Raw genomic sequence first — 15,347 nt, 5'->3', positions numbered from 1 at the left:
AGAGAAAAAGATGGAGAGAGAGGAAGAGGAGTCTGAGGGACCATCCCACCGTACGCTGAATAAATAGCAGGCCATTTCCACATCATAAATATCATCCCCGCTTAATGTGCTCCGAGGTGCGCTCGGACTGCGATACACTGGGGGGTGTTTGGGGGGGGGGGGGGGGGAACCCTTACTGTACCTGCAGCCTCAGGAGAGAGGGTGGGGAGTGGCTGGGTGGGGGGGGGGGGCTTAATCCCTGAAGCGGGTACCATATCCGTCCAGGCCCCTGTGGGGCAGATGTGCTCCAGATGCCAGGATGGACAAAAAGGGAGATTAATCATTTGCAGCCCGATGACTCTCCCCTTCATCTCCTCAGCACGGATAAGGGTGTGTGTGAGGGGTAAGGGGGTGAGAAACATGAACACACACACAGACACACATGCAATACTGCAATATCTCGCCAAGGAAAGTGGATCGCAGGGGTCAAATTGCAAGAAAGTCAACAAACCAGAGGAAAAGGCAGTATGGATACAGGTTTTCTATCTCTTTTATCCTTTTTGAGCGTAGATCCTCGTGCTCAGCGAGTCATGGGCAGCGATGTTTCCTGACGTGTGGAAGGTTGAGCTCATTTTTCTGGATGGCAGGCCTTGTCCCCTCTGATGAATCCCGAAGCCTGAGGCCTGGGCGGATTGGCTTGCACGTTGACTGGGGGCAGGTGATGGATGACTGGAGGAGTACACTTCAGCTTTGCTCTGATTTCCTCCGACCGGCCTATCTGACGGCTCCAATCGCCGGGCGGACATCTGAATCGGGCCTTCCGCCATCAAATGCCACAACCACAGGCAGATCTCACTCCTCACATTGCCTGCACCACTTTGAAAGAGTGGAAAATCTGAGAGAAAAATGCTTGTGCAATGGAAAACATTAGCGCCTTTGGATGTCTGTGCTGTATTACACCCACGTGGTTATGAAATAACAATAAGCTGGCTGTTTTCCACATTCAAGTGCAATTAAGAAGGATTTTGTAGCATATCTTGGGTCTCATTCAGAAAAGCTTCTCTCAGCATCCTTGTGGGCCAGGAACGCAGTGAGCCGACGCCTCACTTCACCGCCTGGTTTGAAGCCCCTGCATCAGCTCTTTGGATGAATGCTCGCCTTGGAACACGCACAGGTGTTGTATATCGCCTCCTCAATTAGCACCTTGTCCATAGCCCCCCATGTCCTATTCCCTCCCACAGCACGGGTGTGAAATTTAAAATCCTCCACCAGCGTGATCGCTCTTCTCTTAGGGGCTCCGCTCTGCTGAGGCAGCATAATGACAATCACCGTAGTGCCTCAGGATGGCAGACACAAAGCAGGGGTGTTTACAGGGGGAAGAACCATGAGCCAAACTCAGCAAGGAGCCAAGACAAGACTTAACAATGGAATTAGAAGTGTCGTACTGCGTATCTCAGATGAGTCATCAGGTTTGCTCAGCCACACTTCTCCATGCCAGTCCTGACCGTCTGTTTGTTCCACAGAAATCTCTCTCATTCGCTCCCACCCTTCCCTGCTGACAGACTTCTCCCTGCATCTTTGCGTCCCATGGCAGCTTGCCAGGTGGGCAGAGTTGTGCCTGACAATTACCGCCCACCCACCTGGGAGCGAGGGTAAACGTCTGGCTGGTTGAAGAAGGCGTGATTGGCTGCGCCTGTCCCTGCTGATGGATGGCTTTTTGGGCACCTGTCTCAGTGGAAGTGGGAGCAGATGATGGTGGGTGGGGGAGGGGTTTCTTTCTGGCTGTTATTTAAAGAGGCATTTTTGTCTTTTATTCAAAACTGGAGCTGCTAGTTGTAATTGTTTTCTTGCTTTCAGTCCTCAGACTTGTTTGGCTTAAACTCTGGAGGATGAACACAGCAGAGAAAAGACAATTCATAGTTTATAACTCAATTCACAAGAAAACTAAATGTTCCGAAGCCCATCCCCCCTTAGTTACTAGGCCAACTGACTGATCACATTTGAGCAAAAATGCAGGCAAACTGTCCTTCTGGGGAGCATAGGGGCAAAATGCTTTAACTGAAATGCAATCTCAAAGCCATGATGTATTCTTGGAATATTCTTAAACATAAGACAACATCAATGTCTCAGTCTGCATATCCAGATATGTATTCAACCCAGTTTATTGTCCTTGTGTTTGGCGAATGAAATATTGGCTTGTTGCTGGAGCATTAGCTAACTTCTTCAAATTCAATAGAGCCAGACAGAGCTGCTAACATTATCCTGAACTCTGATACCATCCAGCAACAGCTTCTGCACAGTGGGAGAAATGGTTGTTACAGAATAACACTTTGACTACTCACCACTGCCAGTCATTTTCACATATTAACACCTTTTAAGGGGAAACAAAGCAGCTGAATCACGTGAATCTGTTTCTGTGCCAACACACATATAATTAGAACAACAAAGATAAATGCATGTGACCCTAACCAGGTAGACGATCCCCTCCCCAGCCTTTAATCCCTTGCTGACTCCTCCATTTACTCATCTTCAGATTCTCCTACAGCCTGGCGGACCATTTATCACATTGCTAGCATCTCTCTGACAGCCCACAGGATGCGGGGGCTCCTGTTTCCGGGCCCCCGAACCCCTGAACTGCAGCGCCAAGTAGCAAATATTATTAAATCCCAACCTGCAGCTAGACAGAGATGAGAAACAGGAGGAGGGGGAGGAAGGGGTGGAGGGGAGAAACGCACCCTTCCAGCCAAGCCCAGGCACATTACCATGGCAGTCTTCCCAGTGTCCTGCCCATCAGAGCCCAATCAAATATTCTATTACATTATTCTCCAATTTCTGCCCCCTATCAGCCTCGGGGGCCCAAGGGCCTTGCTAGCACCGTCGGCCGAGGAAATGTTTCCTCTACAGCCATCTGTGGTGATGGGAGGACATATTGGAAATCAAAGCAGGAACAGGAGGAGGCTGCAGAGGGCAGGTCCCCCCGGCTCGGGACTGGATCCGCTTTGCCCAGGAATCACTGCTCTATAGAAGGAGGGAGGGGAGCTAGGGGAACTTGTCACACACATGGCTGACTGTACATACATGTGTCAGTGCATATGGAGGGACCTTATGCATACAGGAGTGGAACTACAAGCCAGCACATTCCTAAAGTCACTTGAGATTCCTTCACACCAGGTAGAATACACTTTTATGAACACTAGCCGGGTTAGCAGAGTCAGGGGTTTTCAAAAAGAGGAAACACACAGCGGTGAATAAACAGAGAAACAACAGAACAAAACTGTGCGCCAAAGCCAAGGTTAGGGAACTGAACACTGCAAAACTGAAAAGTAGGAAACTGCTGACGCCAAGATGTGAGAAAACACACTCCTTAAAAAGTCTGAAATAATGGAGAGGACACCCAGTGAGGACTCTCACCAATTAATCCGTCCGCTGCCCACTGCCTCCCTCTGAGCGGGGTTTACTGAGCACACTGTAATCTTTCCCCCCAAAATACCCCTTCAGGAGACACTTCCTACAGAGTCCACTCATATCTCTCTAATACAGTTGTGGTCCCAGCTTAAAAGGGCAGCTGCCAAGATGTTGGCTGCACATAAATAAATCAGCGGTGTCGTTCACAATAGAGAATTTGGAAATGTATCATTAACCGACGGAGGGCTTAAAATGTCTCTTTAGATGTTTCAATACAGACTTGCTTAAGAGTCAGTTTTCAAAGCAATGTTGCAATCAATCAAAGAAACGTTTCACTATTGATATTTGGGATTATTTCTTTCACTGAATAAACATTTCAACTCCTAATATTACAGTTTATAATTATATATAAACGTGTTTTATCTTCCTGGAGATAAGAGTCAATTAGGCAGCAATGGAGAAATGTATTTAGAATAAGGTAATCAAAGTATTTTAAGATTTAGGGTTTCCTTTAAGAAAGAGTTTAAACTCACTTGCAATTCAAGGTACTTAAAGGGACAGTTCGCCTAAAAATCAAACGTGTTTTGTGATTCTTACCTGTAGTGCTATTTATTCATCTAGATCGTTTTTTTTGTTAGTTGCCGATTGTTGTAGATATCAGATGTAGAGATGTCTGCATTGTCTCAAACAAATGTTCATATTTCCAGATATCATGACCTGATTTTGTTACTCAAGATAATCAACACATCTTGTTGAGGGAAGTTTCATGTAGGAACTATTTCCGTTCTGCCGAACTTCACCCACCGACCCTATCACCACGCAAAAGAGAGCACAAGACTTTATGGACAAATAAATGTTGTTTTGAGCTCCACGTGATCTATCTAGGGGTTTAGGGTTGAAGTGAGACAGTTATTTGGTTGTAACACTTAAAGTGGTTACAACAACAACTCCTACAGCTTGTTGCAAATGGTCGCACGAAACATCTCCCCGAAGACAGACAGAAACAGAGAGAGAGAGTCCGCTCTGCAGTTTGTGATTGGATGAGAGCAGAGAACACATGTCAGGGTCTGTGACCACAGGGTGTTCTCACCTCTCCTCCTCCTCCTCCTCCTCCTCCTCCTCCTCACTACACTGTGTTGGTCACTCTCGCTGCTGCCAGTGTGTAGCGATGGTGTGTAGTAGGTGATCACATGACCTGCCCAGCAGCTTTATGAATAATGCAGTCTGAACAAACATACAAGCCGCTGGGTGACCGGAGGAGGACACCTCTCAACTCTGCAGGACTCCATTGGAGACTGGGCGGAGGTGGAGATGATAGAATGAAAGGAGAAGTGGAATAATAGACAGATAGTGTGCAAGACATCAGCTGGTTTGCCACTGTTGAGCTCCACAGAGACGTGACATGCTCCCAGTCCTATTTTCTCCCCCTCAACACACACAAACACACACACTCTGATCACCACCTCCCGAGTGCCCAGCAGGACACTGGGGGTGACCTCACCGCAGTGTGACAGGACAGCAGAGGCCCCGAGGTGGGGGGTCAGAGGGACAACAAAGGTCAGTGGATGGTGGAGAATGATGAGACCACATATGTGTGTGCGTGTGTAAAAAGAGGGCGGTGTGTATTCACTGTCTCCATTAACAGTGGCCAGGCCTGAAGATCAAGCCAAGGGCACTCCAGCCAGCCACTCCTCCAGCCAACCTTGTCTCTGGTGGCTCGCTGTGTGCGTGGGAGTGGGTCTGTGTGTGTATCTCTGTGTGTGTGTGTGTGTGTGTGTGTGTGTGTGTGTGTGTGTGTGTGTGTGTGTGTGTGTGTGTGTGTGTGTGTGTGTGTGTGTGTGTGTGTGTGTGTGTGTGTGTGTGTGTGTGTGTGTGTGCGTGTGTGTGCGTGTGTGTGTGTGTGTGTGCGTGTGTGTGTGTTTGTGTGTGTGTGTGTGTGTGTGTGTGTGTGTGACTCACCTATGACCAGCTCTGCTTGCTCGGAGGCAGCTCTTTGTCTTTGTGCTGACAGGGTGAAGATGATTGAACGCTCTGCCCCTACAGTTTCACGCCACAGAGACCGAGAGCTTTACACACAGACCAAGTTTTATACGACGTACTGGAGCCTTTTATTCCTGCACGTCAGCACTTGTAACAATTCAATTTACCAATGTTATGGAAGTTGAAAAATGTTAAAGAATTTGACCTGTAGTGGCAAAATCCTGCCATCCAATAATAGACATGTATGATGTATGACAGGCATGGTTCCTGTCAGGATAAGGGATACTCTCATCCTGGAGGGATTACAGTAAAAGTGGCTACTAGTTTTATGTATCAACTAGAAATCTGCACTAATATGACCCTACCTTTTCTTCGCTGAGTTAGGAGAGGAAAGTATCACTATTAAAATAAAGGAAAGTGATTTTTAGCTGCACTCATGTTAACATAGCTTCTTTCAAAAGTATTTGATTTAAGATTAGGGAATCATTGTTTTTGTATGCTCCTATGTGTCCGAGCAGATGCTCTCTTCATAGTGTGATTCGTCTTAATGAAGTCAATTACAGCTCATGTTCACGATGGTGTATTTGAGCAGAATTACACACAGGAACTAAGAGATAAAACGGTAACCAGGCACCAAGAAACGTAAATTAGAAGAAGAGAAACTACTGAACTAAGTCATGGAAAAAGGCGTTACTCCAGGGCACAAAAACAGCTTAATAATCAGCTTGTTGTTTGTTGATCTTTTGGGTAAATGTATTTGAAATCAATAGGCTGAGAAATCTGCTGACACGTTCGTATGATCACCAATCAATAGAAAACAATTATAGCTGTACTCCTGTAAGAAGATCTTAGAGTCCCTAACCAACTAACAAGAAAGTTAAAAAATAATTAAATTAAAAGGTTGAAGAATATTCAAACAATATCCTAAAAAAGAATATCAGGCATTTTAAAGTACAATAAACAAAATTAGCATGCATCACAAAATTAAATACAGCTGAACTCAAATGTGAAATTCAGAGATTATGTGATTATTTATCTAGCGGATTTGGATTTGTTGTGCTTTTGCAATTGTTTCCATGTCATCCCATTAATGGTGTATCATGCATTTATTTTTGATACAAGCTAATACATATTTCTAGAGCTGAAAATAAATTAAAACTATTACCAGGAAATGAATCTTCAAATGCAAATAACCTGTAATGCAAATATGCTAAGTCTGTTTGAAACTATCTCCCCAGTTGTGAGTATTATCTGTTATTTTTGTTATTCAACGGTAAGCTGAATATCTTTTGGACTTTTTTCACAAAACAAACAATGTCAAGCTGTAACCATGAGCTATTGGAGACTATCAAAGGCATTAAGTTATATGTTGTGATATGTTATATACCAGACACTTATTCTTAAGTTCTGAAAAACACAGCAAAAGAAACACTCGGTTCAATCATATTTCAAAATGACTGATACTACACTTTACAAAAACAGAAAATGAGGACAGGCAGCAGAGTTTGTCTTTCTATCCCATAATATAATATTTCTATGGTGGCTCCGTTATGAAGTGTGAGCTGATATACAGAGTTTGGCTGGAGTCCCTGGAGAGCCTGTGCTGTTGAATGATTAGTAAAGCGTGTAACCAGCCTGTATCATATTGAGCCAGACCGACAGCGAACATATGTATGTGTGCCGGGCCTTATCAACACATGGGCTCCTGCTACTGCCAGAAGGAAAGCACTTCTTCTTCCCTCTGTGTTTCGAGGAAAATAAGGTAAACCACAACACGAATGAATCCAAATGACACAAACATGCTCAGTGATAGAAGCCAAGAAGCATTAAAAAAAAAATAGCTTCATGGCTCCTTCTCCTCGGTGTAAACTAAATCAGTTTTACAGTGTGTGATCAGGCAGGATTATTCTGTTTTTACAGCCACACAAAAACAAATCCAAACAGTTGTCATGTGAATACAACTGACCCAAACAGCATTATGTGGCTGACAGAGGCTAATTAATTTCATTAGCAAACACATTTTCTTTCTCTCCCCTTGTGTAAAGCCTCCAGTGAGTAAGACGTGATCAGTATTCGTCTGTGGTCGTCAGTAAACTGAGCAAGCGGTGTGACAGTGACCCTCTGGGTGCCTCTCTCTGCCTGCCGTCACTCCCATCCCACCAAAGGCTGCCTGTAATTAAGAGCCACACACAGGAGGAGAGTGTGTGTGTGTGTGTGTGTGTGTGTGTGTGTGTGTGTGTGTGTGTGTGTGTGTGCGTGTGTGTGTGCGTGCGTGCGTGCGTGCGTGGGTGGGTGGGTGCGTGCGTGGGTGCGTGCGTGCGTGTGCGTGTGTGCGTGTGCATCTATGAATGGAGCAGCAATAAAATGAGTGCGTATTATCCATGGAGGTAATGAAGCGAGACACGGACAGATTAAGGCTGAAAATAAAATGGAAAATCCATTTTCCTCTTTCTTATTTAATAAATGGAAATCCTAAACTGTGAGGCAGCAATTTTGTATATTTTTCTTATTGTCGACAAATATTATGCAAAGACTAAAACCAACTGCGTCTGCGTTTCCTAAAGCATGATAGAGCCTATTTTCTGATCTTTTATAATGATGAACACAGGCACTGTACTATATTTTGAGTCTCTTCCACATAGTCCACCAAACCTTCTCCCTTTCTCTCCGTTCAAAAGGTTGCAGTTATATAAACACTCTGACCAGGACACATATTGCAGAGAAGGAATTATTTTGTATTTTAATGCTTTAGCAACACATTACCAGGAAACTGAGACCTGAGACTTTCATGCCAGTCGAGCTTAATTGAAATGAAATCTTGAATGTAAATGAAAATCGACTTAATACTTATTTTAATTTTTGACAGATCTGGTGCCACTTCCTGTGCCAGTGCCAGATCAGGAGGAAGGGTTCCATTAATGAAGCGAAGTGAAACAGGTTGTTTCATGGCAGACATTTTGTCATGTCATAGTAGGTTAAGCACAGATGAAATGTAAACGTTAACAGTGGCTGAGTACCATTAATTGTTTTCCGAAAAGCTTTTCCAGTACACCAGCATGTACAGTACCTGCACAAGTGGAATGTAGCCATTTTTAAAGTTATAAAATACACCTCTGCTTTTCATATGTTGACAAGTCAAAATGTCTGCTGTGGTAGAGGTCTACTAAGAAGTGTGAAGCTCAATGTGGTGAATGAGTTCGGTTTGCTTTTTTATTTATTTTTCATAGAACAATATGTCCTTTATCATAACCAAGCATTTTAGTTGGCTAAACATAACCTCAATCCTAACCACATTTTATATGAACAATATGATATTGTAGAAACTTCACTTTATCTTGTATACAACGTCAACGATCGGCATAGGTTGTCGAAAACTTTCAGAGAATGACTTTTTAAAAATCTACCAATAAAATATATGTGTTATTATTCTTAAGGCATACAGTAAACCGTTAACAAAAGTAACAATTTTGCAATAACCATACATCATGTATTCATAATCACCTTAACCCTAATGTGCATAACTGCACCCTAAACACACTGTCAGAGTCTGCATGTTCATCATATATAATCCGGAGTACATAAAGGTGAACTGTCTGTCATTCAGCCATCTTCTGTTCACATTTTCCTCCCCTGTCTCTTAAACCTTCCTCCCTGTTGGGATTGTCAGATGAGGTGAGAGAGGAAGATGATGGGCTTCACTTCCTGCAAACACCCTCATCAGTGTGTTGCATCGATTGCATTAGTATCTCCAGCTCGCCGATCAATGGCTCTCTGTGCCTGCCTGAGCTGTGCTCAACATGCAGGATTTCATCTAACACCACTATCTCTCTGGCTTCTTATCTGGAGGACTGCTGCTTTGTCTACATGAAATGTGTGGGCTTCCTCTTATTAATACATCTTAATGATTCAAGGGGAGAGGAAAAGAACATGGAAATCAGGAATTACTGCAATCATTTGGCCCTCAACGGAGAGATGATTTGGCCGTCTGTCATGTTCTCTCCATGTCTGTGACAGGGAGGCAGGTGTTAGATGAAATAGAGAAGATGAGCTCAGTGGAAAGAGCCATTAGAAGACAGCAGCAGGGGCTCAATTGAACAAATAAAAACACAGTGCCGGCTTGGTTTCACATAACAGACTGAGTGCAATCCTATCAAATGATATCCGGAAAATGCAGGAACATGCACACACGTACGGGATGTGATTCCTTAATTATCATGACTCCAGTGCAAGAACCACAGAATGAGAGTGGTGCATTCCAAAGACACATTTGGGTACCACTTTACAATAAGACTACCATTATAAAGGGTTTACGAATAGTTTGTAATTCATTTATTAATTAGCTTGTGAACACTTTATAAATCATGAATAAGCTTTTATAAGACATGAGATAAACAGGGCAACTGTGACCGGTTGCTTGCCAAATAGTGAGCCCACATTTATCTGTACTGCTAAGTCTTATATTGGCTACCTAGCTTACTTTGTCTTCTTCATCAGCCAGCATCCTTGGTATCTGTTGCTCACTGAGTTGATTCTTGCTAAGTAGCCAATATAAGGCTTAGTCATCTTGCCAAATAGTGAGCCTGTGTTGATGTATGAAAACTATGTTAGAACTGGTTTATAAATGGCTCTTAATGATTAATAAAGTGTTTGCAACCTAATTCTTAACCTAATTATAAACCCTTTATCAATCCTTTATAAGGGTAGTCTTATTGTAAAGTGGTACCCATATTTTCAATATATGTGAGGTCTTTTTTATTGTTTTTAAATACGTTTTTGCTATATTAAATGTTAGGGTTTGTCACTACTTATACAGATTTTACAGCCAGTGTGTTGTATCTGTTCCGTTATCAATCATTTGGCTTCAATTTCATGTTTGTACCTATAAAATCACCGGACATAACAATCCCTACCTGCAGGTTGCTGTAAAACAGTTTTATCCTGACCTCGACCACCAACACACTACTTACTGGACCGTACTGTATGCCATCCCTCCTCCTCCTCCTCCTCCTCCCCCTCCCCCCTCCTCTTTCATCTGTCAACTTACTGTCACCGTCCCGCTCACCTTCTGGCGCTGGCATGTGTGCAGAAATCCTCAGAGCGACTTCACCTTCCCCTAACTCCCAGCAAATGTATTAATATGATTTACATAGAGTTAAAGTTCTCCCGGCAGCCAAGAAGGCCGCTCTAAAATAAGCTGTGGCGGTGACAGTGCCAATGTGTTATGTGTGTCCTCGGGCCCCCGGGGGCTCCAGGGGCCGCTGGGTTGGGAACGTCGTGGAGGGTCCCTGGGGGGGCGCTGGCCTGGAAATGACACAGTGTGAGGGAAGAGCCCCCATACTACAGAATCAGTCATCTTCTGCAGGGGGAGAGGAGGAAGGACAAAGACGCATCGCTCCACCTCCGGGCACACACACACTCACCATGGGAAATGCATGCATGGCCCCTTCTCTCTCTCTCTCTCTCACACACACCAGAATATCATATTTTATGTGTGTTTTTTAAATATGGGTTGAATAAAGGATTATGCTGGGGATGATGTGGGCCGAGGACATAAGGGGCACTTGATCTCTTTAGCTCTGCCTAACGTGAGTATTTATTCAGTTTGTCAGCTTTTAAAGGCCGCGTTCACCAAAATTACAAATACATATACTGTAGAAGCATGTTTTTTCACACCCGCAGTAGTAAAAGAAACCAGATGAATTTCACCACGGGGATTAATAAAGGTCCATCTTATCTTATCTTATCTATGTACGTAGATGTTTCCTTAATAATAAAAATCTCTGGGATATCAGCCATTTCTGCATGAAATTGTAACAAAAGGAACTTCAATTCTTGCCAACACTCACATCTCCTGTCCCCATAAAAAACAAAGCCTAATACTGTGTGTGAATACATGTGTAGGTTTTGAAATGTTTTGGACCGATTCCTGCATCTATCCCAATGCAATTGAGATGGAATCATTGTTGTGTTCCTTACAGCTTTTAACAATGTTTATCTTGGGGCATTGTCTGCCTTTATTGGATTGTGATAATGGAAAGAGACAGGAAATGTGGAGAAAGACAAAGTGGGATTGACATGCATTTCAAATGATTCAAACTTGGGACATGGTCCTCCGTGTGTCTAGGTGTGCCAAAAAGTATAATTTTAAATGTATGCAAGTAATGGATCGTTATTTAGAGTCATAGGGCTCATAATCGTGTTGAGGTCATCACTACGCTGTACCTTCTGACAAGAAGATTGCAACGAAATCGATCGTTAACATGACCCAATAACCACCACTTCTCCCTATGATGGGCGGGAAATAGTCATGTGCGGTGTAGCTTACCTACCACAAGGTCAATATCTGCCCCCACCTGATGATCACCGACTGATCTCAAACTACACTGACAGCTTTTTGATGAGATGATTTTTGAGAAACCGCCATGAATTCCCAAGAGGTTTGGGCCAATAGCACACAGGACATACAATCCAGTGCAAAATGGGACAGAGGAGGTTTAAAAATGAAAAAAAAGACCAAATCCCCCCCAGAGGGACACACAGCACTCCAAGCCGCCTGAAGGGAGCTGAAACATGTGAAAATCAAAGCTGTGGAAAGCATTTTGTGACAACCTAACCATGAGGCCTTCTTTCTCTGAGGAAAATTAAGTAGTGCTAGAAATAACTGGCCATGGCCTGTGTTGCTCCTTGCCATTAACCGGGCAGAGCTGTGAAATTACCCCGATGTGTCTCTTCTGAACTGTATGTCGGCGAAAAGGCAAAATGTCAACACCTCGTTTTCTCTGCAAATGTTTACGAAAACTGTGACTAAAGGAGAAGTCCAGAGAGAGAGAGAGAAAGAAACACAGAGAGGGGGAATTAGCTGAAACATTCATGTAACATTTTCCCTGATGCTTCATCTTAATTACCGCCGAGCAAGCCATGCAAATCCGATTGGCCGTTTATGCCAGGAAATTCATAACCACAGTGCGATATTAATTACTCCGGTAGGATTCGTGCTATATTTGATATGCACGAGGCATAGCGGCCATTACCAGCCTTGTGTTTCAGCCTCGGCTCTGCGTGTCAGCGGTAATCAAATCTAAACGTTGACAACAACACATTCTCCAATCAATATAGGATGGGAGGGATGCTTTGATGGTGGAATTTTAATCTCTTTCTCTCTCATGTGTGTGTCTTAATGTGTGTCAATATCCTGTTAGCATCTCTCACACACAATTCTATTAATTTCTCCATACTGTTGCTCATTGGATTTCCTCATTTAAAGCAGGCCTTTTATGTTCCATTGTTCGTAAAGCCATTAGATTAAGTTGAGTCAAATGCAATTACGTTTTAGAGCAAGTGTATATAAGGGGGAGAAGATATGTGTGCTATACTGGGATTATGATACTGTTCCCAGTACTCCCAGAGTGTCGGATAAATGGAAAGCGTGAGAAAAAGAAGCAGATTGAGTCAGTAAAGATAGAAAACAGGGATAGGGATTGACAAAAGGATGACAGGTAGAGAGAGGTTACAGGCCTGTAACTTCATCAATGGAGCAACACTGACCTCTGCTGGCAAACACACCTTTCTTGTCAGTGTTTGCCACACGCTTTAAATCCCCACCAGCGGCTTTAAAATTGCTTTCTTAAATCACCCAGCCATGTGAGTGAGAGGGAACATAGATCAAACACGCTGAGGAGTAGAAATAATACCAAAAAAACACAAAGCACTGCGCCAATTACTGGCTCAGGTTCTACATTGCTCTTATAAAAATGTAATCAATCACGCGCTCCAAAGAGGGCCACCCACAATGAAGTCCACAGTTTAACACCCCACTGCCGCAGTTACAGGGAAAGGTCATCGGGGGAGAGCTAACGGGGCTCTCCGGTTAATAACGTGGCTATACTGTGCACACCTTGTAGTGAACTTGGAAATGAGAGACGGGGAGAGAAGAGCACACGAGATGACAGGCATGGATTCTCTCATACATATACACAAAACCATTCATCTTCTCCTACAGGACCCCCTGGCACGACTCCATTCTCCTCTAAAAGCTTCAGTGATTTTCAGACGGGCACTGAGGATGCCACCTCAAGCTGATAGCAGCGTGTTGGTGAGGAGAGAGCGGTCCCCCCCCTGGGGTCCTACATAGGCACAGGCGTGCTCATTAATATCTCCCTCTTCATGGGGTGCCATGGACAACAAAGAGTTATACTAAGTACTTTTACATTCATTTGTATTAGTTATTCAACCATGCACTCAAGTGATTGCTTACAGATATAGTAAGTAAGTGTCACATTCAGTGTTTTTCGAGTTGTGTAATGGCGTTGTATGCCCTTGTTCATGGGTCAGTGTGACTTTTTAACCAGTTTAAAGCTTCATTTTTACAATACACCTTTATGATTGTTGTTTTAAACTATACATATTTTAACCGTATTAGGGAATTTAGTCTTTGCACCTCTTTATCTTGACTTATCAGAGAAACATGCTGGGCAAACTTTATCGCAGCCAGACAATAATACAGAAACAATTTTTGATCTAAAACTACTTTATTCAATATTTGTACCATTTTTAATCTTCAGGGGTGTTTGTTTTAGAGAGGAGGATACCTCTGAGGATAATGTGGCTCCTAGAAAAATAACCTCCAACCTCAACGATGAACAATGAAGGAAAGGAATCATTACCGGGGAGAAGTCGACTGCAATGACAGCAATAGTGGTGAGGACAACAACTCCCATGATCCCACGCTTCTTCTCAACGCCACAAAACGTTGTCTTTTGTCCTTGTTTATTGAGAAACCCCTCGTGGCAGAGTATAACATATTGTAACTGTGAAATACAAGATCCACACAAATCTGATGTACACACTCAGTTTCTGTCTCATTACTTTTTTGTATTTGCCTATTCTCATACTGTGTGTTTGTTCAACACACCTAAAAAGATCTCATGAGCAAACAGCTATCAGAGACCAATTCAAAAAACATACCCCCTCTGTGTGTGTGTGTGTGTGTGTGTGTGCACGTGTGCGTGTGTGTTACTGTCTCACAGTCTTCCTCTGCCTCGGCTAATGATGTACTGGCACGCACCGTGTAGCTGCGTAGCCATTCACAGGGCTGGCATGAGTTAATGGCCCTGGCACCCCACGCCCACGCTAAAGTGATACATCCAACTGGCTTAGTGGCGCACACACAGTCAGGACTGAACAGATGCCACTCATTTCTGCTGGCCAAAGTGACCCGGCAATCAGCTGGCTAAACACCTAAAAATCTCAGCAAGCTGGTAATGAGAGGAATGGATGCTCTGCTGGGCGGCAGCGACGCGTGGAGCCAGGCTGCAGTGGCCGCATTTCTCTCCTACTTTTTGTTCGTCCTTTTTCTGCTCTTGCCAGTTTTTAGGGGTGATCCTTACTTAGCTGATATTTCGCTGACCCTCGCTCAGTCTTTCTATTTTCAACCTCTTCCTCTAGTTCCTTTTTTAAAGTCTCTCATTCGTTTTCTCTCACCCTCTTTTTTCTGTCACACAGTTTGTTTGTTTTCTGCCCTGCCATCCTCTTGCAGGGCAGCACAGTGTGTGCGCCTGCCTCCGAGCATATGTGTGTGTTTGTGTGGTTGCAAGCTACTGCTCTCTATGACATATTGAGGTAATAAAAAGCTCCTCTGCAGGGACGGCTGTGGCCCACTAATTAAACACCTCCTATGCGACCTTATTGCAGGCGCCAGTTGCCATAGATTCCGAGATCATCTTCTGTGCCCTGATGAAAGCATCTCCCATCGCTGAATCACAGCAAAGAGGGAAAAGGGGAGAGGAACTGAAGGATAAGAAGTTTAAAGGTCATAACCCTAGAAAATTATACTGTAAACACAATAATCTCTTCACTGGGAATAGAGATATTGACTTGTTGACACAGCTCTACCTTTATTTAGTCATACAGTGTTTCCGTTGTTTTAGGCAGACAAGTACGTATGTTCTCTGACTGTGTGTTTCAGTAATGAGTATATCTTTTTT

The sequence above is a fragment of the Trematomus bernacchii genome, unplaced genomic scaffold, assembly GCF_902827165.1.
Source record: "Trematomus bernacchii unplaced genomic scaffold, fTreBer1.1, whole genome shotgun sequence".
Lineage (NCBI taxonomy): Eukaryota > Metazoa > Chordata > Actinopteri > Perciformes > Nototheniidae > Trematomus > Trematomus bernacchii.
Note: the sequence above shows the minus strand (reverse complement) of the source record.